General features: G+C 40.2%; 1 long non-coding RNA gene across 4 annotated transcripts in view; it reads right to left on the reverse strand.

Moving 5' to 3' along the window:
- Positions 1 to 6,330: 6,330 nt before the first annotated feature.
- LOC103889068 (uncharacterized) overlaps positions 6,331 to 25,467 on the reverse strand; it is a 30,758-nt gene continuing 11,621 nt past the window's right edge. The window contains exons 5-7 of one of the 4 annotated variants that reach the window (XR_010138939.1): positions 25,094 to 25,194; positions 19,055 to 19,123; positions 6,331 to 18,965 (exon numbers count right to left, since the gene is read on the reverse strand). This is a non-coding gene — a long non-coding RNA (uncharacterized LOC103889068). Of the gene's footprint in view, positions 25,195 to 25,467 lie in introns of all 4 variants that reach the window. The other 3 variants (XR_008518106.1, XR_008518105.1, XR_008518104.1) reach the window with 3 other exon arrangements.

A 25,467-nucleotide genomic window follows, 5' to 3' on the forward strand; every position in this document is an offset into this window, starting at 1 on the left:
TAGGGAAGGCAAAGAAATAGGGGAAACACCATTCCCAATAGGAAGAGAGGTATTACTTCTTAACAACCCTAATTGAAACTCCTTTCTAAGGTGTTTTTCCTTCTTTTGTGGTTTAAAATGGCTTTGATCTCTTTTATAATGTTCTTCCAACCTAGGAAAAGTTAATTTGCCAAATCTTAAAATGCTTGGCATAGAGTTGAGCTAGGGGAAAGCGGACCCAGAAGCCTGATGTGCCGGCAAAAGGGTAAACATTTCTTACCAGTTGGGCTTTTGACTTCTCTCTCCCTGTGCAAACCGGTAAAAGGGATAATAAGGATCACTGTTGATGTTCTCTGTAAATGTATAATTAATGAAAAAGGATTTGTAAGGCTGGTCTTAAGCTGTAGACAATCTTGTGTGCTTTGCATGTCTTTCTATATGGTTCTGTCAAAGAAAGGGAATCTTAGGTTAGGATGCAGGCCTAGGACCCCACAAGCCTGCTGTTCAAGCCAGTCCAGCAAAGCAGTCGGTGGCAAAGTCGGCTACAGGCCTCCATCTTGTTTCATGTCTTTGGGAATGTCATCTGTAACTGCATGGCAATACTTTGTTTTAGTCTCTGCCATTTTACAATGGTGGCTGTCTTTTTGTGCTAAATCAAATAAGCCAGTTTGTCAATCTGGGTGGTGCCAGCTGATCCATCAAGGGCAGGGTTTACAAAATATCTTAAGTACTGAGGGTCAAAATCTTGTGGCCTCCAGCTCCTGGGCCATGGTTTCTAATCCTGTGGTTAGTTTCTTGGTCTGGTCCCCAGGCAAGAGGGAAATATATCTTGGGAAGCCGCTGTTATCGTCTTTGTTTTAGACTATAGACTGTAAACCAGGCTCCTCCCAAAGTTGGTTTAGCCTACGCCCAGAGATGGGCAAGGACAGCTTGAGGGCTGGAAACCTGGAAACAAAATGGAGTTGTTTGGGTGGGATCTCTTTCACTGTCTCAGTGACAGTTTTGCAATGACAGTTTCAAAAGCTGTCTATCACTCCTTTAAAAATACCTTGTACACTCGTAATTAAATCATAACCTAATTAAGGCTCGTTGGTTTCACCTATAAGGGTACTTTCTGTAAAGTTCAAAAGCCGAAAATCTTAACTGCTTGGTGTGGCTAAAGTCAAGTAACAAGGGATTTAAAAGGATTTTCTTAAAGAGTGCTCAGCTTAATTAGAAGTAAATATTCAAGTTATAGGTATATTTAAAGGCCTTTATGCTTTTTCTCTTCTTGAATCTTGCTTTTCTGGAAAAGGGCTCTTTTCTTCTCAGTTGACTGAATTATTTTTCTCCGTTTTTTGTCTTATCCCTCTTAATGCATGCATAAAAAGCCCTAAAATAACTTCTGGTAGTATGGGACTCCTGGGGAAAAACAGAGGAGGCACCACAAACCCTGTTTTCAGAAAAAGCCTGTTTTCCTCATGAAACCCCGGGAATTAAAAGGAGATAGATCCCTCTCAAAATCAAAGGCTTTATTCTGTTTTGCACTGTGTTATCGGACGGTTTTGAGTTTTGGGGGTTATCAGAAATTACTTTGCATTATGAGAGAGCTTTGGTGTGTAATAACTAGGTAGAAAATACACAGTAAGGGATGGCTAATAGTAGTTACAAAACAGACAAGCATGCTCTTGGCCACCTGGAAGATAAAGAAACATCCCCATCCCCCACTGGGAGATGAGACTCCCATCAGGGATGGGCTGATTACAAAATAAGCCAATTGGCTTTGGGTTGCCTTGCAATGAAATGCATGGTCGAAGCACTACACCATCTTCTCCCATAGCATCTATACGGTCTTTTCATGAATTAAGCATTAAAATAGAAGCACAGCAAGGAGGTCTTAAGACACTAATCTGCCCTTTAGTAAAAGGGTTACAAAAGGTTTGTAAAGATTTCACCTCATGGTCAAATTGGTTAGGATTAGACGGGATAATGTATAAGGGTTCATGGAAACGAACTGGAGTTAACATTAATAAACTAATGCAAGGGAAAAATTTTGCTTTGAACAAAATTTTCATATCATAGTAAAGGCTGATGAAAGGCTTTTGCCTTTTGAGTTATTTTTACAAAATAATTTATGGCAATCTGGAAATTGTCATTACTGCTGCCTGGCTTTCTGGATGGTTCAGAGGGCCCCTGAAATATTCAGAAAAGAGGTAAACAAGATCACTTGACATCTTTAGTCATATGAGACTGCCAAAATGATGTCCAATCTTCTTTATTGTTATAAAGTTATATTGTTATAAGTTATATTTTGGTGAATAAATACTAATATGTTCCAAAATTGTATGGGATTTCTAAAATTCTAATGTCTAAGTATATGCTATCAATCATAATTAAGGGTAAAGTTATTGTAAACCACGAAGATAAGTAAACTTCTTTCTTAGTCATATATTTAACTGTAACTATCCTGGAAATTTGTCATTCGCAGACAATTGTTGTCTTCCTTTGTTCCTTCTCAAAAGACAGTTTATAATAAAGCTATATTAGGGACTTTAACAGGTGTTGTTAAATGTAGGTTTTTAATAGCCTTAAAGATTGTAACATTGAAATAAAGAATGTACGGGACTCAAAGAATTGACATGTTGACAAATACCAAGCAAAACAAAAGTTAACTAAGTGGACTACACTCAGAAAGTTAAAGCAACCTTTTTGACTGCTGCTTGGAATATTGCTAATCCTTGTTTTGATTTTCAGAGTCAAGGAAAGTTATTTTAAGCTATTTATGGCCTTTAATAATTGAGTAAGGTATACCCCTGTGAACAAAATTTGGAGCATGTTTATTTTTCTCTGCCTGGTTCCTCTAGAATTTGGAAACTATCTGTGAGTACTCTTAACTTATGGCAATATAGTTGTTTGCATCAGTGCAATACGAATCCATTTTTGTCAACAGGACACAACTGGAAAAACTGGTTATTTTACCAAGGCTTTGACTGAAAGGGTGTGTTTCCCTTTAAGGAATCAAGCTTGACGTGCAAAGCCAATAAAAGCCCCTTGGGGAGAACTGGCCTCATACCTTGTCTGCATAGTCCCCACACAGGGTTCCTAACCTGTGGTCAGTAAAGAATGTCACTTTCTAACAGGTATAGAAGCTCAGAGTTTATCTTGGGACCTCAAGAGGACAGGATCACCCAACTCACAGGTATTAGAGGATACAACCCATGGCTGGGCTTGGCTTTAAGTCTTATCTGAAATTCCTTGTGGAACACAGTTTCAGCAAAGCCAATCCAAAAGGCCTATGTAAAAATAACCATTCTTGCTGCACTTTATGCAAATAATCAGGCCAAGTATAAGACTAAAGTTTATTCATAGTTTTTACCAAAAATGAGGACTGGAGAGAAAAATTTTGCTCCAAAGCTTATCATAATTTGTCATTAAAGCCTACTCTCAATAATTGTTTTTAAACTTTTTGCCTACGTTTTAGACTAACCCTGCTTATTCCTGTGAATCAAGTGGTGATCTTCTGCAGCTTGGAATAAAAGAATAGGGATGGGTAAAGTAAAAATGTGAATCAATATGCTAGTTCTGGGCAATTATCTTGCAAATTCTGCCAGGTAATTAAAGTAAGTGCCCATAACCTGGAGGTTTCTGTTTGGGAAAATAAAACCAGGGAACTTCATAGACCCCCAAAGGGGAATGCTATATCTTGGCAAGTAAAATTTTAGATGGAAATTATATACCACACCACATTTGTGGGAACTGCTGTCCTCACTCTACTATTTGCAATAGCATCACACATGGTAGCACCTTCTAACTGAAATATTGGACAGAGAGTTTCCATTGCCGTAGTATTTTGCTTAATTATTATCCTTATAGCAGGGATAATAGTTGACAAAAAGGAAGCATGAAAGTTTTACTATCACTGAGTCTGCTAGGACTTTTTATTAGGTTTAGTAATGTAGTTTTAAATGAAACATGCTACTTTTGGATTAACAACTCTAGTAAAGTAGAGGAAATCAAATCAAAATTATTGACAGGCTCAGGGAAAATGCCAGCTTCAGCCTCAAGTGGCTACAATCCCTCTTTAATAAATTCCAGTCTTCTTTATGGAATTGGTTAACCCCTTTATTAAGCACTCTCTTGCTTATATGTCTTGTATTGATATTTGGACCCTGTATATTCAATACTATAACTCAAATTGTTTCTTCTCGCCTAGAAGCAATCTAACTTCAAATGGTGCTGTAAACTGAACCACACGCCATTCTTCCGAGGATCCTTAGATCGACCCCAGAAGGAGCCTTAGCTGCTGTTCCCCATTTGATGCCCCTTTTCAGCAGGAAGTAGCCAGAAAGAGTCGTCGCCCCAAACCCCCTAACAGCAGTTAGTGTGGCATCTCCACAGTGGGGAATGTTGTAGGAAAAGGGGTCCTTGGGAAGTTTTCGTTTGTTAAAGCACCTCTGGAAAAGTTTCTTGTAAAGCCCTGGCTCTCAGAACCAGGCCAGCAACCATTGATATGCAAATGTAGGCCATTAGAAACGGTCCACCCAAACATGGAGATTCCCGGGGCCTTCTTGCCCTTTCCCCACAGGTTCCTGGCAACATGGCCGCCCCCACATATCCCCACGTGTGTAGACCATCATGGCACCCTGCATTTGCATATTAAAAGGCTAGGGTGGGAGGGCCAGCTTTTTCATGGACCATGTGAATGAAATGCCTAATCAAACCAATCCCCTGAGCCCTATGCAAATCAAACACCGCCTCCTCCAGCCTCTGCATATATACCTGGCTGGTATGGTTGGCAGGTAGGGACCTCCTCTTTCGGCTTTGGAGCCCCCCTCCCTCTGCCTCTGTACAGGGGGAGCTTCTTCTTTTTGTCTTCTCCCTTCCTTCTTGCCTATTAAACTCTCAGCTCCTTAAAACCAAAAACAACAACAACAAAAAAACAGGAACTCATACTTTTCAGTTACAAATAGTGCATGCAATCCACCCTACTTGGATGACTACAAGAAGTTTAGAATCTTTCGGTGGCCCATCCTAGCTAACTACATAGACTTGACCTCCAGCAACCATGCCTCAGGACCAAGATAAAGCATATGCTGCTATCTCTAAAATGACAAAGTTGGCTGGGTGCGGTGGCTCAGACCTCTAACCCCAGCACTTTGGGAGGCTCAGGCGGGCGAACTGTTTTAGCCCAGGAGTTTGAGACCAGCCTAGTTTGAGACCAGCCTGTGATACATGGCAGAAACCCCGTCTCTACAAAAAAAAATCCAAAAAATTAGCCAGGCGTGGTGGTACATGTCTGTAGTCCTGGCTACTCAGAAGACTGAGGTGGGAGAATTACTTGAGACTGGAAAGTTGAGGATACAGTGAGCCATGATTGTGACACAGCACTCCAGCCTGAGTGATAGAGAGAGACCCTACCTCAAAAAATTAAGAAATTAAAAAAATAAATAAATTGACAAAGTTCATTATCTAGGTACAGTTAAAAAATGAGGGAGGTTCTCCTAACAAAACTATAGTAATTGATTATTATCATATTATCTTCTCTAATACCTCCAAATGCATATTCCTCCTCATGCCCGCTTTGGAACCATGCTATCAGTATTTTTGTTAGGCTCTTTTCCATGGGTATGAACCATGTTTCAGAGTCCTGAGAGGATTCACTGCACCTTCTACGACTAAAATTACATTTGGTTAGGAAATAATTAGTCAACTGTGCAAAGATAAATTATAAAGACATTCATCACAGCTGACATAACAAGGTGAATAATCTTCAATGTGCCAGTTTATTAATTTACTACAATATACCCATCAATGTAACCAGAATACTTGTTTCCATATAAAGCATACATTCTTTTCCTATAGCCAAATTATAATCATAAAATTGCTTAATTAAGCACAGAATCAAAACAGGTGTCATAATTAGATAAAATATATGCTCAATAATATCAAAGAAGTCTGGCATTTAAAAGTCTATACGAAGGCCAGGCGCGGTAGCTCATTCCTGTAATCCTAGCACTTTGGGAGGCCGGGGCAGGCAGATCATTTGAGGCCAGGCATTTGAGACCACCCTGGCCAACATGAAGAAACCCCATCTCTACTAAAAAATACAAAAATTAGCTGAGTGTGGTGGCACAAACCTGTAATCCCAGCTACTCAGGAGGCTGAGGCATGAGAATAGCTTGAAGCTGAGAGGCAGGGTTTGTAGTGAGCCAAGATCTTGCCACTGCACTCCAGCCTGGGTGACAGACTGAGACTCTGTCTCAAAAAAATAAAAGTAATAAAAGTCTATACACCAAAAGTTTCATAGTTTTAGTTGAGTTACAAGATTATAGCTTATCTTGACTATATTTATTTCTTTATGTGTTATCTGAATTGTTTATAAGTATCTCTTTCCTTTTTTTTTTTTTTTTGAGACAGGGTCTTGCTCTGTCACCCAAGTTGGGGTGCAGTGACACGATCATAGCTCATTGCAGTCTTCAACTCCTGGGCTCAGCAATACTCCTGCCTCTGCCTCCTGGGCTTGTGAAACTGGCAGGTAAATTTCTTTTTTTTTTTTTTTTGAGATGAAGTCTCGCTCTGTCACACAGGCTGGAGTGCAATGGCACGATCTTGTCTCATTGCAACTTCCGCCTCCTGGGTTCAAGTGATTCTCCTGTCTCAGCCTCCCAAGTAACTGGGATTATAGGCATGCACCACCATGACCAGCTAATTTTTTTGTATTTTTGTAGAGATGGGGTTTCACTATGTTGGCCAGGCTGGTCTCGAACTTCTGACCTCAAGTGACCCACCCGCCTCGGCCTCCCTAAGTGCTGGGATTACAGGCGTGAGCCACCGTGCCCGGCCAGCAGGTAAATTTCTAAAATGGTCTCATGACATTACTTCAGACTATAGCATCCAGCTGACATTCTCTCTAACACTGCTGCTTCAGTAAGAGTTGGAACAGTATAAGCAGAAGCATCTTCAGAAATGTATATAAAGATGAAGGGCATATGTGCTTAGTGGCCAAGATGTAGAAATGCAATATGAACACATCTGAATCAAGTGGTGGCCACACTCACATTTCCATCTAAGGTAAACTGTTCCACCTATAGTTCTGGAGAACATAGTTCTGGGAAGCAGTCCTAGACAGCAATGATTTTTAGAATATGATCTGCCTTGTAGTCCAAAGCAGAAAGTATCAGCTGTGGGGGACACTTTCCTAGTGCCATTATATATCATTACAAGATTCAAAAAGTGACTCCCAAGCAGGGCAGAGTTAAGCCACTGAAATTCTTACACTAAGGAATAAAGTCTGTGAAATGCAAAATAAATAGAATCTGTGAAATGCAAGAAAGTTGGAAAACATGAAATAAATCCCTTTGGGCACTATCTCTTACACTGGGGCAACAAGCAACATTTAATTATGAATAGCTGAAAATTGAAGGGGAAGCAGAATGCAGACTAAGCTAGGAGGTAAAGTAAAGGTTGAGTCAACAATGAGGAAGGCACTGAACAAACACACAGAGGAATTAAGAAATGTTAAAGGTGGTATACTAGGATGGATGACACAAACTCTTGCACTGACATTCCCAGATCTGTCTTGGAACTAATTTCCAAACTCAGGAAACTGAATTAAAAATTTTCTTTAAATTTTAATTGCCTTTACTCAAATTCCTTACTTGAATTCTTATGAGATCCCTGTCCATCTTAGAGGCTGACCAAGCCCAGCCTTGGGTGGTCCAAATTGGTTAGGTGGTCCCAATTGCTTGGCTGGCCCAAGAGATGTCTGTTTCTTAACAATACAAGAGCCTATAGAAATTGCTAAAGGGATTTCAGCCACAACTGAAGCTTACCAAGAATGAGTTTTCTGGAAGTGGTTAAAGTGTCACAGTAGGGAGTAAGGAAATAAGAATCCCCACCAAACGTAAGGCAACAGAATGATAATAGTCCCTACTCGTCCATGACAAGGCTGCCAATTAGGCATTTAAAGCTATCAAAGATGATGCTGTGAGGGACCTGGCAACTTTTGTAATAGTCTGACTTTAAATGTTTTATTAATGGCCAAGCAGCAAATATTTTAGGATTTGTAGGCCATATGGTCTCTGTCCCAGTTACTCCATTCTGCTACTGTAGCATAAAAGCAGCGATATACAACACACGTAAGAATGAGTATGAGGCCGGGTGCGGTGGCTCACGCCTGTAATCCCAGCACTTTGGGAGGCCGAGGCAGGTGGATCAACTGAGGTCAGGAGTTCGAGACCGGCCTGACCAACATGGAGAAACCCTGTCTCTACTAAAAATACAAAATTAGCCAGGCGTGGTGGCGTATGCCTGTAATCCCAGCTACTTGGGAGGCTGAGGCAGGAGAATCACTTGAACCCGGGAGGCGGAGGTTGCGGTGAGCCAAGATCACACCATTGCACTCCAGCACGGGCAACAAGAGCAAAACTCTGTCTCAAAAAAAAAAAAAAAAAAAAAAAGAATGAATGTGACTGTGTTCCAATAAAACTTTATTTACGGATACTGACACTTGAATTTCTTGTAATTTTGATGTAATTAAGTTTTATAATTCTGATTTTTTTTCAACAATTAAAAAATGTGAACAACAATCTTTGCTCACAGACTGTATAAAAACAAGTGGTTGGCCAGATTTGGCTCTTGGGCCAGTTTGCTGGACCCTGATATAGAGAACTGGGAGGCTGCATCAAAGATAGTCCTTTAACTTACTTTTGTTTGAAGATGCTATATTTTAATATTCTCAAGGATATTCTGATGTCCCCAAGGATATTCAGTGTAAACTGCCTACTTAGTGAAATATTGTTGCTCTATTTTTCTTACCATTTTATCCACTTTAAGTATATACAGTTCAGTAGTATTAAGTGTATTCACATTTTTGTGCAACCAATCTCCAGAACTTTTTCATCTTGCAAAACTGAAACTCTATTCCCATTAAACAATGATCCTTTTCCCCCTCCCCCGGCCCCTGGCAACAACCCTGACACCCCCTGGCAACTACTTTCTGTTTCTATTAATTTGGCTCATGCTTCAGGCTACCCCATACCATCATTCTGGGACACAAGAACTAGACAGCAATTTGTGTTACTATCTAGAGTGGCAGGGGTGAATACATTAGAGATTCCATACATGAAAACTGTAATATGTTAAGGGACTCTAGATTAAAAATATGTAAATAGCCAGGCGTGGTGGCTCATGCCTGTAATCCCAGCACTTTGGGAGGCCAAGGCAGGCGGATCACCTGAGGTCAGGAGTTCAAGACCAGCCTGGCCAACATGGTGAAACCTCCCATCTCTACAAAAACACAAAAATTAGCCAGGCATGATGTCGGGTGCCTGTAATCCCAGCTACTCGGGAGACTGAGGCAGGAGAATCGCTTGAACCCGGGAGGCGGAGGTTGTAGTAAGTCGAGATCGTGCCACTGCACTCCAGCTTGGGCGACAGAGCAAGACTCTGTCTCAAAAAAAAAAAAAAAAAATTATGTAAATAATATTAAATTTAATATATAAATATTAAGAAATGCCTGTCTGCCTGGCGGCCGCATAATAAAATACACCCATCACATCAGTCATGGTGTCTGACAACACACCCTCAGCCTTCTAAGAAAAACAGAATTGCACAAAATTCTTAATACATAGCCATAGAAAATAATGTTTTATTTCATATGGCACCAAATCAAAGGACAATCATAGGGTAAGCCATAATCTTATGACAGAATCTGAAGTGAGAAGCTCTAGTCAAAAACCAGTAATCTGAACCAAGGAGACTGTCTGGCTCCCAGAAATTTGAATTGCAGAACAAAGAATCACATAAATATCAGCAAAAACTGAAGCTGAAAGGTTTCCCAAAATAAAAAATAAAGTATGAGGGATGCATAAGCATGTTCAGTTGTCATAATGATTGGAACGGGGTCACCACTGACACTTAGTGGAAAGCAGTCAGGGATATAAGATATTCTGCAATGTAGCAGCCAGTCCCTCAAAGCAAAAAATTGAAATATACCATCAGACTCATTACAAATTCAAATTAGTACTTTGGTACATAAGAATGAAAACTTTAACACGAAGTGATACAAAAGCTCAGTAATTCAGGATATTGTTAGGAAAATGAAGTTCAAAACAGAATAGGTGGCAAGGCACAGTGGCTCATGCCTGTAATCCCAGCACTTTGGGAGGCTGAGGCAGGCGGATCACTTGAGGTCAGGAGTTGGAGACCAGCCTGGCCAACATGGTGAAACCCCATCTCTACTAAAAATACAAAAATTAGCTGGGCATGGTGGTGTGTGCCTGTAATCCTAGCTATTCGGGAGGCTGAGGCAAGAGAATCGCTTGAACCCGGGAGGCGGAGGTTGCAGTGAGCCAAGATTGTGCCACTCCATTCCAGCTGCATGCAGCTAGACTCCGTCTCAAAAGAAACAAACAAGAAGCCCAGAATAGGTGCATGGGCTTAAGATTTCATTACTGTGCCAAATTACAAATCTAGTTGAAAAATTGAGTCTAATACCAGTTACTGCTTACTGTTAAGCTGACAAATTTAGTTACAAATAAGAGACACTTGTTCAGGGAAGGTAGAAAACTGATGAAGTTCTTAAAAGCTTCCTTGACTCCCTTACTATGCTGAGGGGATTGGCCACCCAAATTCTCTAATTAGATTCTTGTGAAATACCAGATTGCCAATTGTCATATGTATAGCTTCACAACCTCTTCCTCGTACGTGATTCTTTTTTTTTTTTTTTTGAGACAGGGTCCAGCTCTGTTGCTCAGGCTTCAGTGCAGTGGCACTATCATGGTTCACTGCAACCTCCACCTCCCAGGCTCGAGCTATCCTCCTACTTCAGCCTGGGACTACAGTTACCAGTCACCATGCCCAGCTAATGCTTTTTAAAATTTTTAGTACAGGCGGGTTCTTACTATGTTGCCCAGGCTGGTCTCAAACTCTTGGGCTCAAGTGATCCACCCACCTTGACCTCCTGAAGTGCTGGGATTATAGGTAGGAGCCACCACACCTGGCCTGATTGTTTTCATTTGTTTTTCATTTTTTTTTATAAATAGAGACAGGGTCTCGCTATGATGCCCAGGCTGGTCTTGAACTGCTGAGCTCTAACGATCCTCCCACCTTGGCCTCCAAAGTGCTAGGATTACAGGCATGAACCACCGCCATGCTCGGTTAATTTTTTTTTTTTTTTTTAATTTTTAGTAGAGACGGGGTCTTGCTATGTGGCCCTGGCTGGTCTAGAACTCCAGAGCTCAAATGATCCACCCACCTTGGCCTCCCAAAGTGCTGGGATTACAGGCATGAGCCACCACACCTGGCCTGATTGTTTTTACATGGCAGCAAGAACAGGGTTGGACAGCAAGGGCAAATCACATAGTATGTGGCATATTCAGAATTGGTTGTGAGTTTCCAGTAGAAAGCACTGAGAATATCCATAGGGCAAAATGGAATACTAATAATCCTCATCTGTCTTTGCCTTTGTACTGGAAACCAGACCTTACTTAAGCCCACCAAAGGCAAGGTTTGGGCCTGCCACAGCGGATTTCAAAAAGACAAAGCAATGCAAGCCATGTGTTCAAAATGCCCTAAGTGGCTATTCAGGTAATATACAAAAGTAAGACCAGGCTAATTAGTATACAATGTGGTAAACCAGAGAGCAGAAAGCCCTTCTTTAAAATGAGCCTACCACTGCTTGGCCTCAGTGTGAATTTAGACCCCATCTTCTGATATTTCAGGAGAAAGTAAAAATCTAGATTTTTATCTAAAATCTTTTTAATTTTTAAACAGTCACCTGATTTTAACGAAATACTATGTGTGCACAACGGAACTGTCTACAGGAATGATCTAGTCCAGAGGATACCAGGTTGCTCACAATGTCTTATAAAGTTGTTTAACCCATACTAAGAAATATTATACAATTATACCGGACCAAAAACATACATACATACAAATATGTAGCTGGGACAAAAATTTCACAGAACAATACATTCATCCCTCAGTATCCATGGAAGACTGGTTCCAGGAATCCCTACAGATTCTAAAATCCATGGGTATACACGTTCCTTATATACAATGGTATATTTACATATAACCTACATATATCTTCCCATCCCTTTAAATCATCTCTAGATTACTTATAATAACGAATACAATGTAAACACCACATAAATATATTGTATTTTTTAAAATTTGTATTATTTTGCATTGTTGTATTTTTTTCCAAATATTTTTTATCTGTGGTGGTGGAACCCACAGATAGGGAACCTGTGGATACAGAGCACCTCCTGGTAATGCCTGATGATGCCCTTTGCCAGATGAAGGCTGCTATTTTCTTTGCCAGATGAAGGCTGATATTTTCTTATTTTCTTATCTGTATTCTATCTTAATCTATTCTTTCCTAATCTATTTCATTTTAATATCCACAATTGCATTCAAAACTGTGGCCCAGTTTTGAACACTGCACAACGGAAACTGCCAAGCCATTGGCTGAGTTGAAGAGGTAATGGTACATACCCATGTTTTGTACCACATGAGAAAAAGGAAACATTACAAATAAGCCAAAACTATAAAGAAACAGAAGCTGTGAGGTTATAAAAGCATTTATAAGCATATTCTGTTGGCCTGAAACATTTTAAAACAATTGAAACTGCCCTCCCAACCCCATTGGTTCCAGGATCCACCACAGATATTCATGACCTTTATAGAAAATGTTCTAGTAATTGCACACAACCTATACACATCCTATCATATATGTTAAATCATATCTAAATTAAAAAAAAAAAAAACGTGACGCCAATCAGGCTTTTTGTAGACAGCTGGTAATCTTAGGCAGACATTTCCACTGGGCAACAATCAGCAGAAGTACTAAAGTCTTCCCTTTTGGAGGAAATATGTATGTCCCATTTACACACAATGTCAAACACTCCCTACTATCCTCCTAGTAGCGTCAGTTGCCCTTTACCATCCCATTTGCACCCTTGTTTATATTTTAAAGAAATCGCTCTTCTAATGTCTCTATCAAAAATGATTGAACAAAAGATCACCCCCCTCACACACACAAGACAGTGTTTCAAGAAAAGAAGAAAACACCAGAACCATCTTATATACATTTATGGCATCTGGGTCCTACAGGCATTTGCAACTGCAGTCCTTGAAACAGAGAGAGAAGTCCAACAGTCAGTTGTTAATGGATACATTATAAGCTAAGCTATAAGAAACAAGCAAAGTAAAAGCAGCAAAACAGGGTAATCATCATATTAATGGCAGAAAACAAAAGTGAAGATCCACAAACTGCTGCTGCGGGTATATAAATATATAACTAAACTGGGATACAACAGGCCTAGTAAATTTGTCTTCTCAGGAATTGGAATCGAGCTATTAAAAGTAATCACAGTTCACAAAGGAAACTGAAGCTGAAAGGATACACAGCAAGCTAACACAATGCAGAGGTGAGGTCACGAGGGTCATAAGCAAGCAAAACTTACGAGGAAGATGAAGCCATAAGTAAGCAGAACCTATAAATAGGCTAAAAATATGAGATAGAGGGCTGGGCGCAATGGCTCATGCTTGTAATCTCAGCACTTTGGGAGGCCGAGGCGGGAGGATAACCTGATGTCAGGAGTTCGAGACCAGGCTGGCCAATTTGGTGAAACCCCATCTCTACTAAAAATACAAAAATTAGCCAGGCATGGTGGCTGGCGCCTGTAATCCCAGGTACTCGGGAGGTTGAGGTAGGAGAATCACTTGAACCCAGGAGGCAGAGGTTGCAGTGAGCTGAGATCTCACCACTGCACTCCAGCCTGGGTAACAGAGTGAGACTCTGTCTCAAAAAAAAAAAAAAAAAAAAAAGAGATGGAGAAAAAACAAAGTGGATGGGCGAGCCAATATTTAAAAAGCAGAAATTATAAGACACCAAAGATAAGCAGAGAGGCCGGGTGCAGTGGCTCACACCTATAATCCCAGTACTTTGGGAGGCTGAGGCAGGCGGATCACCTGAGGTCAGGAGTTCAAGGCAGGGAGAAATCCTGTCTCTGCTAAAAATACAAAATTAGCCAGGCGTGGTGGCGGGTGCCTGTAATCCCAGCTGCTTGAGAGGCTGAGGCAGGAGAATCACTTGAACCTAGGAGGCAGAGGTTGTGGTGAGCCAAGATTGTGCCACTGCACTCCAGCTTGGGCAACAAGAGCAAAACTCCATCTCAAAGAAAAAAAAAAAGATACGCAGAGAGACAAAGTAGCTCAGTTAAATAAATGGCACAATGCTAATAAAAAGATGTACAAGCTCTGGCTGCTGAGTTTTCTAGAGCTTCTCTGAATCCAGTTCCCATCCCTAACAGGCATAATCACATTAAGGTCCCCCTAAACAGGTGTCCCTCGGTATCCACAAAGGAATTAGTTCCAGAATCCCCCACAGATATTCAAATCTTTTATATAAAATATTCTAGTAAATGCATACAGCCTATGCACATCCTCTCATATACTTTAAATCATCTCTAGATTACTTATAATACCTAATACAATATAAATGCTATGTAAACAGTGGTTATACTCTATTGTTTAGGGAATAACAACTAAAAACAGTCTGTATATGTTCAGTACAGACACAACCATCCATATTTTTTAGCCAAGTATTTTTGATCCACAGGTGGCTGAATCCACAGATGTGAAACACACAGATACAAAAGATCACCTGTATGTGAAACTGCATGTGATCCAAGTCACCATTATTTCCCCACAGGTGGCCTGCAAATAACCTGTCATTATGTGAGCTCAACAGAGAATTTGTTTCTAGCAATCACAAGTGCCTAACCAATAGTAAGAAGCAGAACAGCCCCCTAGGAGGAATGCAGTTTAGGAAGCTGGCTACGAAACTGAAGAGAATCCTCCTTGTTTTGAAGATGTTGTGCAAACCAGCTTGTGATATCATGGAACTTTTAGAACTTTCACCCAGGGGAAGGTGAGTCTTTAAGAGACTTGGTAGATGCTGCAATCAAGCAGCTTTAAAGAGCTAAACCAGTTGAATGAATGTGTCATAGTGCTACCCACACCCAAAATCTTTCTAAAGAAAAACTTTCTTAGCCAGGCAAACAAGCCTGCTAAGAAAGCATTCTTATGACCAACTATCCTTCCTCCAAATCCAAAGTTGATCAGACCAAGGGTAAGTAAGGCTCAGACTCAAGGGCATATGTCTACAAGCTGGTCAACAGCCTATGACTTGTGACATGAAAGCCCTCCCCAAACAAGGATGAGGTGAGAAAATTAGATTAAATTTGCAATTGGGAAAAACAGAAGAACAGAAACTCAGCAGCTGAAGTGAATGGATACATGGTAAAAGAACATACCACAGCTATGTAAGAAGCATGAAAGATTTAAATAAGATCAACTTGTGAGGAATAGGCACAGGAGTCAGAAGCTATAAATAAGCAAAAACTGGCCAGCCATGGTGGCTCATGCCTGTAATCTCAGCACTTTGGGAGGTCAAGGCAGGAAGATCACTTGAGGCCAGGAGTTCAATAATAACCTGGGCAACATAGCGAGACCCTGTCTCTATTAGTTAATAAATAAATAAATAAATAAGCAGAAACTATCCATTAGCAATGGGATAAAGAATAGAAATGAGGAAGTGAGTATGTAGCAGGAAGGGAGTTCATAGCAGTAATGTAAATTACTACATTCCTAGTAATTTACCAAATTAATTAAATAAAGACATTCCTAATAAACTAAGCTAAGTTGTCAAGTCAGAATACTATATTATGGGCCAGGCATGGTGGCTCATGCCTATAGTCCCAGCACTTTGGGAGGCTGAGGGAGGCAGATCGCTTTGAGCTCAGGAGTTTGAGACCAGCCTGGGTAACATAGTGAAACTCTATCTCTACAAAAAATACAAAAATGAGCTGGGCTTGGTGGCACACGCCTGTATTCCCAGCTACTTGGGAGGCTGAGGTGAGAGAATCACTTGAGCCGGGAGGCGGAGGTTGCAGTGAGCCAAGATTGCGCTACGGCACTCCAGCCTGGGCAACAGAGCAAGACCCTGTTTCCAAAAAAAAAACAAAAAAAAAAAAAGAGAGAGAATACTATATTATGATCTGGTGTAAGGGAAAAGGGAAAGAATACTGAGTGATGAGAACCAATAATGCCTATAAACCAGTAACAAACAAAAAGTATTTGTGACCTCACAAAGGGTTGCTTAGAAAATTATAATCTCCAAACTATAGATCAGAATGTAGATCTGATACAACCTAACAGGCATATAAAATAGCATCAGGATATAAGGAGAGTAAGGTTGCAAAGTTAACTGTGAAACTGTCAAGTTCCAAAGATGGTTCAGGTACTTCTGGATGCTACATGACTGGGTTGCGATCTACTTTTAGAGCTTGATTCTGGATACACTTATAGTAGCTGGATTGTGTTAGGCTAAAGCAATTTTGTATTATAAATAGGGAAAGAGATACATTTGCACATAGTAATCAGTAGGGGGAAATGTCCTAGACCTGCCAAATAGCAGCTACTATCCCTGCAGTCTCAGGAAACTTAACAACCCACAGGGAATCAGATTCTCAGTTTAATGACAACTTGGCAACATGGAGAGTAGCAAGAGCTAAAGTCGATAGTCTGTAGAGAGAAAGATAATGTAGAAGGAAGGTCACACCTATAGTAGTTGCAAAAGCTCAAGTTATGAATGAGAAAAAAAATCTAAGTATTCAGTAACCAGGAGGTTAGAGGAAGACAGAGTATGAGGAAACCAAACTGTAGTAGGACCAACATGATGTGCACAAGAAGGAGAGAAGAGCTTAATCACATTAATGATATCACACTAGAGTCGAATTCCATAAACTTCCTTAAAATGATCCAAATCACCCCATTTCTTGCAATGAAATCTGGATTGCAAGGAAGAGACCCTCAAAAGGAATGCAGTTATTTGGAACTGGTTATATTGAAGCAACAGTGTAGACAGCCAAGCAAAGTACATAATAGTGGTAACATGCAAAGCATCTAATTTAGCTACCGCCTGTGCTCTCGGAAACTTAAAATTGTGAAATATGGAAACAGGTAATCAGTAGCAAAGACCAGAGGTGAAAAAGGTATTCTAAGAAGTTACAAGGGAAAATCAGAGGCATAACTATGAGAAAGCCCACTATGATGAAGCAGAAACTAGTTGAGCAGAAGTTGTAAGAGTACAGTATCATAAAGCAGGTATTGGCAAACTACCACCAACAAACCAAATCCAGCCCACTACCTTTTTCTGTAACTAGTTTTGTTGGAACACAGCCATATTCATTCATTTATGTATTGTCTATGACTGCTTTCATGCTACAAGAGCAGAAACCATATGGCCCACAAAACCTAAAATATTTACCATTGGGCTTTTTATAGAAAAAGTTTGCTAACTCCCCTCTAGAAGATAGCATAAGCCAATGGCAGGAAAACTGAAACAGGCTGAGAGAATATTTAAGTCATGTTAAAAGCAGAGCACTGGAGAAAAGATTTTTAAAGTCCTGCTGTTGAGAGCTCCACAAGTACCCTTACTACAACCCCCCAAACCCTGAATGTGCTGAACATTTAGAAAAATTAGTTACATACCACACACGAAAGAGGTTCCCAATGGGAAAGATTTGTATTTAAAAAAATAATAATAAAAAGTATAAAGGAATTATGAACTATAAAAAATATATTTATCTTCCTATTATAAAATGCAAGTGGAGAACAAACCATAAAGAAAAACATATTTGAGCTACATACAAATTAATAATTTATAGGCCAAACTGGGGGAAATATCTGCAACATATGATAGACTAAAACTAAGTGTGAAAAATAAACTCAAAAATAAGACCCAAGATTTTTATCTGTTCTATCTTGTTAGGAATCAAAGAAATACAAATTAAAATATCAAAGGCCATTTTTTACCTTTACAATTGGCAAATTCTTCTGAAACCTTAACATAGTGTACTGGTGAAAAAGTTAAAAAAAAAAAAAAACGGGCATTCTTATACACTAATAGAAGGACCACATATTGTATCCAACCTCAGGAAATAAACACACATATGTACAAAAATTTATCTATAGAGATATTCACTGTAGCACTATTTACACACAATTAAAAGAGCAGTAATTAAAACAAGATTCCAAATATCAGATACAAGTTAAATTTTTACATTCATGCAGTGGTGTATTATGTGCCAATTTTTAAAAGATGTTATTAAAGTATATTTAATGGCATGGGATATATTTGAGATTGGTTCAGTTTAAAACAATAGGCAACAAAAGATTTCATTAATGACCCTAACATCAACAATTGAAAAAGACTGCCATCCCCCGCAAAACAACTCACTTTTGAACACAGAAAAAGGCCGGGCGTGGTAGCTCACCCTGTAATCCCAAAACTTTGGAAGGCTAAGGTGGGCAAATAGCTTCAGCCCAGGAGTTTGAGACCAGCCTAGGCAACATGGAGAAACCCCGTCTCTACGAAAAATACAAAAATTATCTGGGTGTGGTGGTGCACACCTATAGTCCCAGCTACTCAGGAGGCTGAGAGGTAGGAGGATCCCTTGAGCCTGGGAGGTCAAGCCTGCAGTGCACCATGATAGCACCACCACACTCCAGCCTGGACAACAGAGTGAGACCCTGTCTCAAAATAAATAAATAAATAAATAAAGGAAAAAAATAATAAATAAAATAGAAAATAAAATTTGAAATATCAAATTTAGCAAATATAATTCAAAATTCTTGAAAACTATGAATCTGGCCAGGCGTGGTGGCTCATGCCTGTAATCCCAACACTTTGGGAGGCCAAGGTGGGCAGATCACGAGGTCAGGAGTTCAAGACTAGCCTCGCCAGCATGGTGAAACCCTGTCTCTACTAAAAAAAATACAAAAAATTAGCTGGGCATGGTGATGCACACCTGTAATCCCAGCCACTCGGGAGGCTGAGGCTGGAGAATTGCTTGAATCCAGGAGGCAGAGACTGCAGTGACCTGAGATTGCACCACTACACTCCAGCCTGGGCGACAGAGCAAGACCTCCATCTCAAAAAAAAAAAAAGACTTATTAAACATAACAAATACAACAAACGATCAAAGAAGAATATTTACTTTCATATTCAACAATTGCTTACCTGAGATACCTGTTCCTTTGTCCAGATCACCTTTTGAGATATCAGTGGAAGAATTAATACTTCATAATCCTGAAAGCCAAATTTAGGGTTTGAAATAGCACAGCCCACTATCTTACCTGTTAAGATAATGATTATATCCAAAATAACCTCTGTATTAGATTCACTTATGAGGTAAGTAGGGTAGAAGACACATTGGTGAAAAAGGTATAAGCACACCAGAGCTGATAATGTAAAGTTAAGAACTAATAACACAATATAAAGACAACATCACTTCTAAGCCAGACAAAGAAAGACCCATGACAAGGAAAAGATTCCTCTAAGGGATGGTAATAACATGGCCCATGAAGAATATTCATGGTATTTGTATGAATATTCTGCAATTCATGCACATAACACACAGATCACAAGAGACTTTTCAGTGCTGACTCAAATACAGCTGTATTATTTTTATTATATTATACACAGTGTGAATCAAATAACTATGAATGGTTGTTTTATTGTATACATCTTTGTTTGAAAGTCTTTGTGTATGTATACTGTAAAGCAGGGGTCAGCATGCTATGGCCCCTGGGCCAAATCCAACCTATTACCTGTTTTTGTAAATCAAGTTTTATCAGAACATAATCATGCTCATTTGTATCCATATTGTCTATGGATGTTTTCATGCTACAACAGCAGAGTTGAATAGAGAGACTACCTAGCCCTTTACAGAAAAAGTTTGCCAACACGTGCCATAGAGTGTCCCTTAATGGAACAGCTGGCAAAACCTAGACCTAGCAGAATGAATGAAATGTTCATTCATAGTAATTTACCAAATTAATTAAAGACTATTCGTAATAAACTGAGCTAAGTTGCCAAGTCAGAATACTGTATTATGATCTGGTGTAAGGGAAAGAACACTGAGTGATCAGAACCAATGATGAAGCAGTAACAACAAAAAGTATGTGTGACCTCCCGCCTCAGCCTCCCAAGTAGCTGGGACTACATGGGACTACAGCCATGCACCACCACACCCAGCTAATTTTTATTTTTTGGCAGAGATGAGGTCTCGCTACATTGCCCAGACTGACCTCAAACTCCTGTGCTCAAGCTCAAGCGATCCTCCCACCTCAGCCTCTCAAAGTGTTGGGATTACAGGCATGAGCCACCACATCCAACCTCCATCTCTACTCTTTTGAGTCTATGTGACTTTACTCATTGTATGAGTCAGGCAGCTACTCTGAATGGAAGGAAAAGAATTATTATTTCGCAGGAAAGAACAAATATGGTTACCCTTATATACAAAGGGTCAGAGCAGAGAGGTATTGAGAGCAGATGATAAAACAAAGACATTTCAGAGCACAAAAGATAATCGACCAAATGATAGGCCATTGCTGTACATACTTACTTAGCTGTGAGCGCCAGAGTAGAGTGAATCAGAGGAAAGTAAAGAAGGGATACCCATTCAATACTGCTTCTTGGGTCTAGCTAGTTTTAATGGTGCTAATGTACACAGTGAATGCTAATAAACTTGGTTCTGAAATCAGAAATTTCTCTAAAGAAAATAATCAAAGAAGTACACTAAAATTAATATTTAAAATGAATATTTAGATAATAATAAATTTTAAAACCTGTAGGGAGGGCATAGTGGCTCACGCTTGTAATCCCACCACTTTGGGAGGCCGAGGTGGGCGAATCATGAGGTCAGGAGTTCGAGACCAGCCTGGTGAACATGGTGAAACCCCGTCTCTACTAAAAATACAAAAAATTAGCTGAGTGTAATGGCGGTCGCCTGTAGCCCCAGCTACTCAGGAGGCTGAGGCAGGAGAATCGCTTGAACCCAGGAGGCGGAGGTTGCAGTGAGCCGAGATCGCACCACTGCACTCCAGCTCAGGCAACAGAGTAAGACTCCATCTCAAAAAAAAAAAAAAAAGTTTGTGTAAAGAGAAAAATGGCTAAATAAAATAAGACTAAAAATAGCATATGACTGTGTTCTGGGATTATGAGTAATTTTTATTTCCCTTTTAATACTACCTTTTGGTGGTTTCCAATTTTTAAACTTTTTGTTGTTGTTGTTGATTTTGAAACAGTTTCCCTCTGTCACCCAGACTGGAGTGCAATGGCATGATCTCAGCTCCCAGGCTCAAGTGATTCTCCTGCTTCAGCCTCCTGAGTAGCTGCAATTACAGGCATGAGCCACCCTGTTCCACTAATTTTTGTATTTTTAGTAGAGACAGGGTTTCATCATGTTGGCCAGGCTGCTCTCGAACTCCTGACCTCCCACCTTAGCCTCCCAAAGTGCTGGGATTACAGGCGTGAGCCACCAGGCCTGGCCAACAACAAACTCTTTACATGCATAAACATAATAAATATGTTAAAAAAGAGAGGAGAGAAACCTACTGTGTGTACCCCATGCCCTAGATAAATGCCATACAGCTACAACAAAAAGACTTTAAATTGGGGATAACCCAGCTGCCTGGGTTATCAAAAGATTTTAAGTTGGGGAGTATGATGCAGTCTCGAAGGCTAGCCTACCAAAGAAAAGAGAAAGGGAATTAGAAACAGGACATGCCTATGACAAAGAGGAAGATGGACAAAGTGATCATGGAAGGAGAACAGAAAGAAGAGTAAGAGGAGGGTTCAGATAAAAAAAAATCTTGCTTATTCAACAGGATTAAGAAAGGAGACCAGAGCTGGGCATGGTAGCTTACACCTGTAATCCCAGCACTTTGGGAGGCGAAGGCAGGTGGATTGCTTGAGTCCAGAAGTTTGAGACCAGCCTGGGCAACATGGGAAAACCCCGTCTCTACAAAAATTACAAAAAATTAGCTGGGCATGGTGGCGCTTGCTTATAGTCCCAACTACTCGGGAAGTTGAGGTGAAAGGATCACCTGAGCACGGGAAGTTGAGGCTGCAATGAGCAGTGACCTTATCACTGCACTCCAGCCTGAGTCACTGTCTCACAAAAAAAAAAAAAGAGAGACCAAAGATTGTTCCATAAAATGAAATGCTTTCTAAGGACTATATAAGGCACTTGGCTTTGGCCTTCCTCATCTTGGTGAATGTCTCTTTCCAGTTACCAAGACTTCCAGTGCCTAGTTTAGGAATGCTTTGCCATGGATCAGGAGAGAAATTAAAACCCCATCATCCTTGGCCTGTCCCGAGAAGAAAACTGACCTTTGTACTCAGAATGGAGGCTCTGGGAGCTTAGGGTGGGGCTGACACACTATGCATAACCATTTTTCACTTTACTTGTGAACCATTTCAACGCTCCACATAGCCCCATAAGAGGCAAGGCTGTTAAAGGGGAGTGCAATCAAGAAGGCCTTCTACTCTTTGAAATTCTCCAAGTGCCATACATTTGGCTGTCTTAAAACAATGAGCCATCCTTGCTTTTACAGGGCCCTTTTATGGCTCATTTCTCTGTGGGAGGCCATTGTGTCTGCCATATTATAAGACCTTGCTATAGAAACAATGGGCAAGGTGGTGCATCCTGTAGTCCTAGCTACTTGGGAGGCTGAGGAGAGAGGATTATTTGAGTCTGGGAGGTTGAGGCTGCAGTGAGCTGTGATTGCACCATTGCACTCCAGCCTGGGAGATAGAGCAAGACCCTGTCTCAAAAACAAGAAACAAAAAACCCCAAAAAAACCCAACTTCTTCTTCTCAGCAATTTCTCCTTATCTGAGGCCAGCCACATACCCACTTTCTAAGAACTTTCTTGCTGTCTTAATCTTTTCAAGGCAGGTGACAGCTTTATATAGTGAATAGGTCTTCATACGCAAAGAGACTAGGTCAGGAGCCACCTTTTTTTTTTTTTTGCTTCTTTTAATAGCTAGTGATTTTTAGATGATGGGGTTTCTGGGAGGGATTGGGAACCTTTAAGAATTCTGTTAACTTTTAGAACTTTAATACCGGATGGGATCAGATAAATAAATAGTTGCAGGTAGAAGAATTCCCAGAGTAGGTATATTAGTGTCAGGTGCAGGATAAACTATGGTGCCCTTCCAGTAACAGGACATCTGGATGTGATCGTTTCTCTTTTTTTTTGAGGCGGAGTCTCACTCTGTCACCAGGCTGGAGTGCAGTGGCGTGATCTCAGCTCACTGCAAACTCCATCTCCCAGGTTCATGTGATTCTCCTGCCTCAGCCTCCCATAGCTGGAACTACAGGCACCTGCTATCACGCCCGGCTAATTTTTGTATTTTTAGTACAGACGGGGTTTCACCATGTTGGCCAGGATAGTCTCGATCTCTTGACCTCGTGATCCACCCGCCTCAGCCTCCCCAAGTGCTGGGATTACAGGCATGAGCACCACCATGCCCAGCTAATTTTTTATTTTTTTGTAGAGACAGGGTCTTGCTATGTTACCCAGGCTGGTCTCAAACTCCTGGGCTCACACAATCCTCCCACCTCGGCCTCCCAAAGTGCTGGGATAATGCAGGAGCCACCACACCTGCCCAGAGAAGAAGGATTTTAAGCCAGAAGAGTATTACCAATCCACTTCTAAATTGTTAAGTGGGATTATAGAAGGGATGATCATTGCTATGTACATCAACCATGATATGCCAGGGCAGAGTGAAGAAGGATATGTAGGGATAGGTGATCAGAACTGGTTTCTGATTCCTGATTCCAGTGAGCATTTCACTTTGTACCCATCAATTAAGTCTTTCCTAAAGAATTCAAGGACTTTTTTCCCCAGCTCAGGTATTACACTTTGCTATTCTATGCTTACTAAAGGCCAAATTCCGAGATTTAAAAAGGAAAAAAAAAAAAAACCTTCAAGACCACTTAAATAGAAAATGCAAGGGGCAGGCATGAGGGCTCATGCCTATAATCCTAACACTTTGGGAGGCGGAGGTGGAAGAATTGCTTGAGCCCAAGAGTTCAAGACCAGTCTGGGCAACACAGTGAGTGAGACGTTATCTCTTTACAAAAAAAAAAAAAAAAAGAGAGAGAAAGAAAGAAAGAAAAGAAAATGCAGTCATGAATTATGTTAAGTCCCAGTTCTGCCACTGATTACAATGTGACCTAAAGATACTTAAGCTTTCCAAGACTCATCTTTGAGATGGAGGTAGTAATAACACAAAACTAACTCTTTCAGTTTTTTGTAAAAATTCAACGAGACAGGGTACATAAAGCACACAGTAGGTACTCAATGAATGGCATCAAATTATTAAAAAGCTAAATGTCATGTATTTCTCAATAGAGAACTACAGAAAATTAATCTTCTAAGGGGGCTTATTCCCCAGAAAGGTCAAGACATCTGCAGAAATATGCAAAAAAGCCAGAGAGGGGAAGTATACTAAAATAAGGATGAAGTCTTAATTAGAAAACATAAGTTGTAACTTTTTGGATACTCATGAATGGCTCAAGTTTAAAAGTTACCCCTGAAAAGAAGGAAAACATGGGGGAACCATACATATAGGATAAATGAGTTGACTACAATGAGGCATATAAAACATAGCTCCTTCTGTATATGTAGCCCAATTTGTGAATGTGCTTTCTGAGTGAGCTTAATTTGAATGGGAAGAAATTCAGAAGCAAGCTGATTACTATGAGATTCCATACATTCTAGGATCAACTGTAAATGCAAGTCCAATTGAAAGGAAAATGGGGAGAGGAGGATTTGTGGATATAGTACATTTATTTAACCTATGCCAGGAATTGGCAAACTTTCTGTGAAGGGCCAGACAGTAATATTTCAAACTCTATGGTCCATATGGGTTCTCTCCCAACTACTCAACTCTGCTGTAGCATGAAAGCTGCCACCGACAATAATGAATGAACACAACTGTGTTTCAACAAAACATTTACAAAAGCAGGAGCTTATGTCACCTATATTTCAGTTCTTCTGATCTTCTGCAGGAGTGATCCCAGACTGGGTAACCATATAATCTACATGAATTGTTTTAAGAAGGATATATTATAGAATAAGTTGCAGGCTTTGAAAGTGCTGGCCTATCACTTATGCTCTGGAAATAGCATTTCTAAGAACCTCCCTGACAAGAATCAGGGCAAAGTAAGCCTCTCTTTCCCTACTTACCTTAATCACTATGTTACCTTAATCACTGAGAGGACCCTCCTTCTTTTGCTGCATGGTCACTCACATGGATGATCTGGTGGAGTCTAAAATACTTTTCAAATATCCTTCACAATCCAGCCTAGTGAGAAGTTACAAAAAGAGAAAAGACTGTTTGCATCATCTATGACCTTCCTGACACTCAGCTTGGTCAGCCTCCATTGCACTGAGCAACTGTGGCAGGTATTAAAAGGGAGAATGGGAAAAAGGGAGAAAAACACAAGATGTTGCTTAGTTTAACCTAACCATTTTTAAGTGCAATTTTTTACATTATAATGGGAAAAAACAATTGATATAACACTTACGATACATTATACATTTACTGGTTACTTATCCCTTTGTCTAACTTCACCAG

This window comes from Pongo abelii, chromosome X (genome assembly GCF_028885655.2).
Source record: "Pongo abelii isolate AG06213 chromosome X, NHGRI_mPonAbe1-v2.0_pri, whole genome shotgun sequence".
NCBI lineage: Eukaryota > Metazoa > Chordata > Mammalia > Primates > Hominidae > Pongo > Pongo abelii.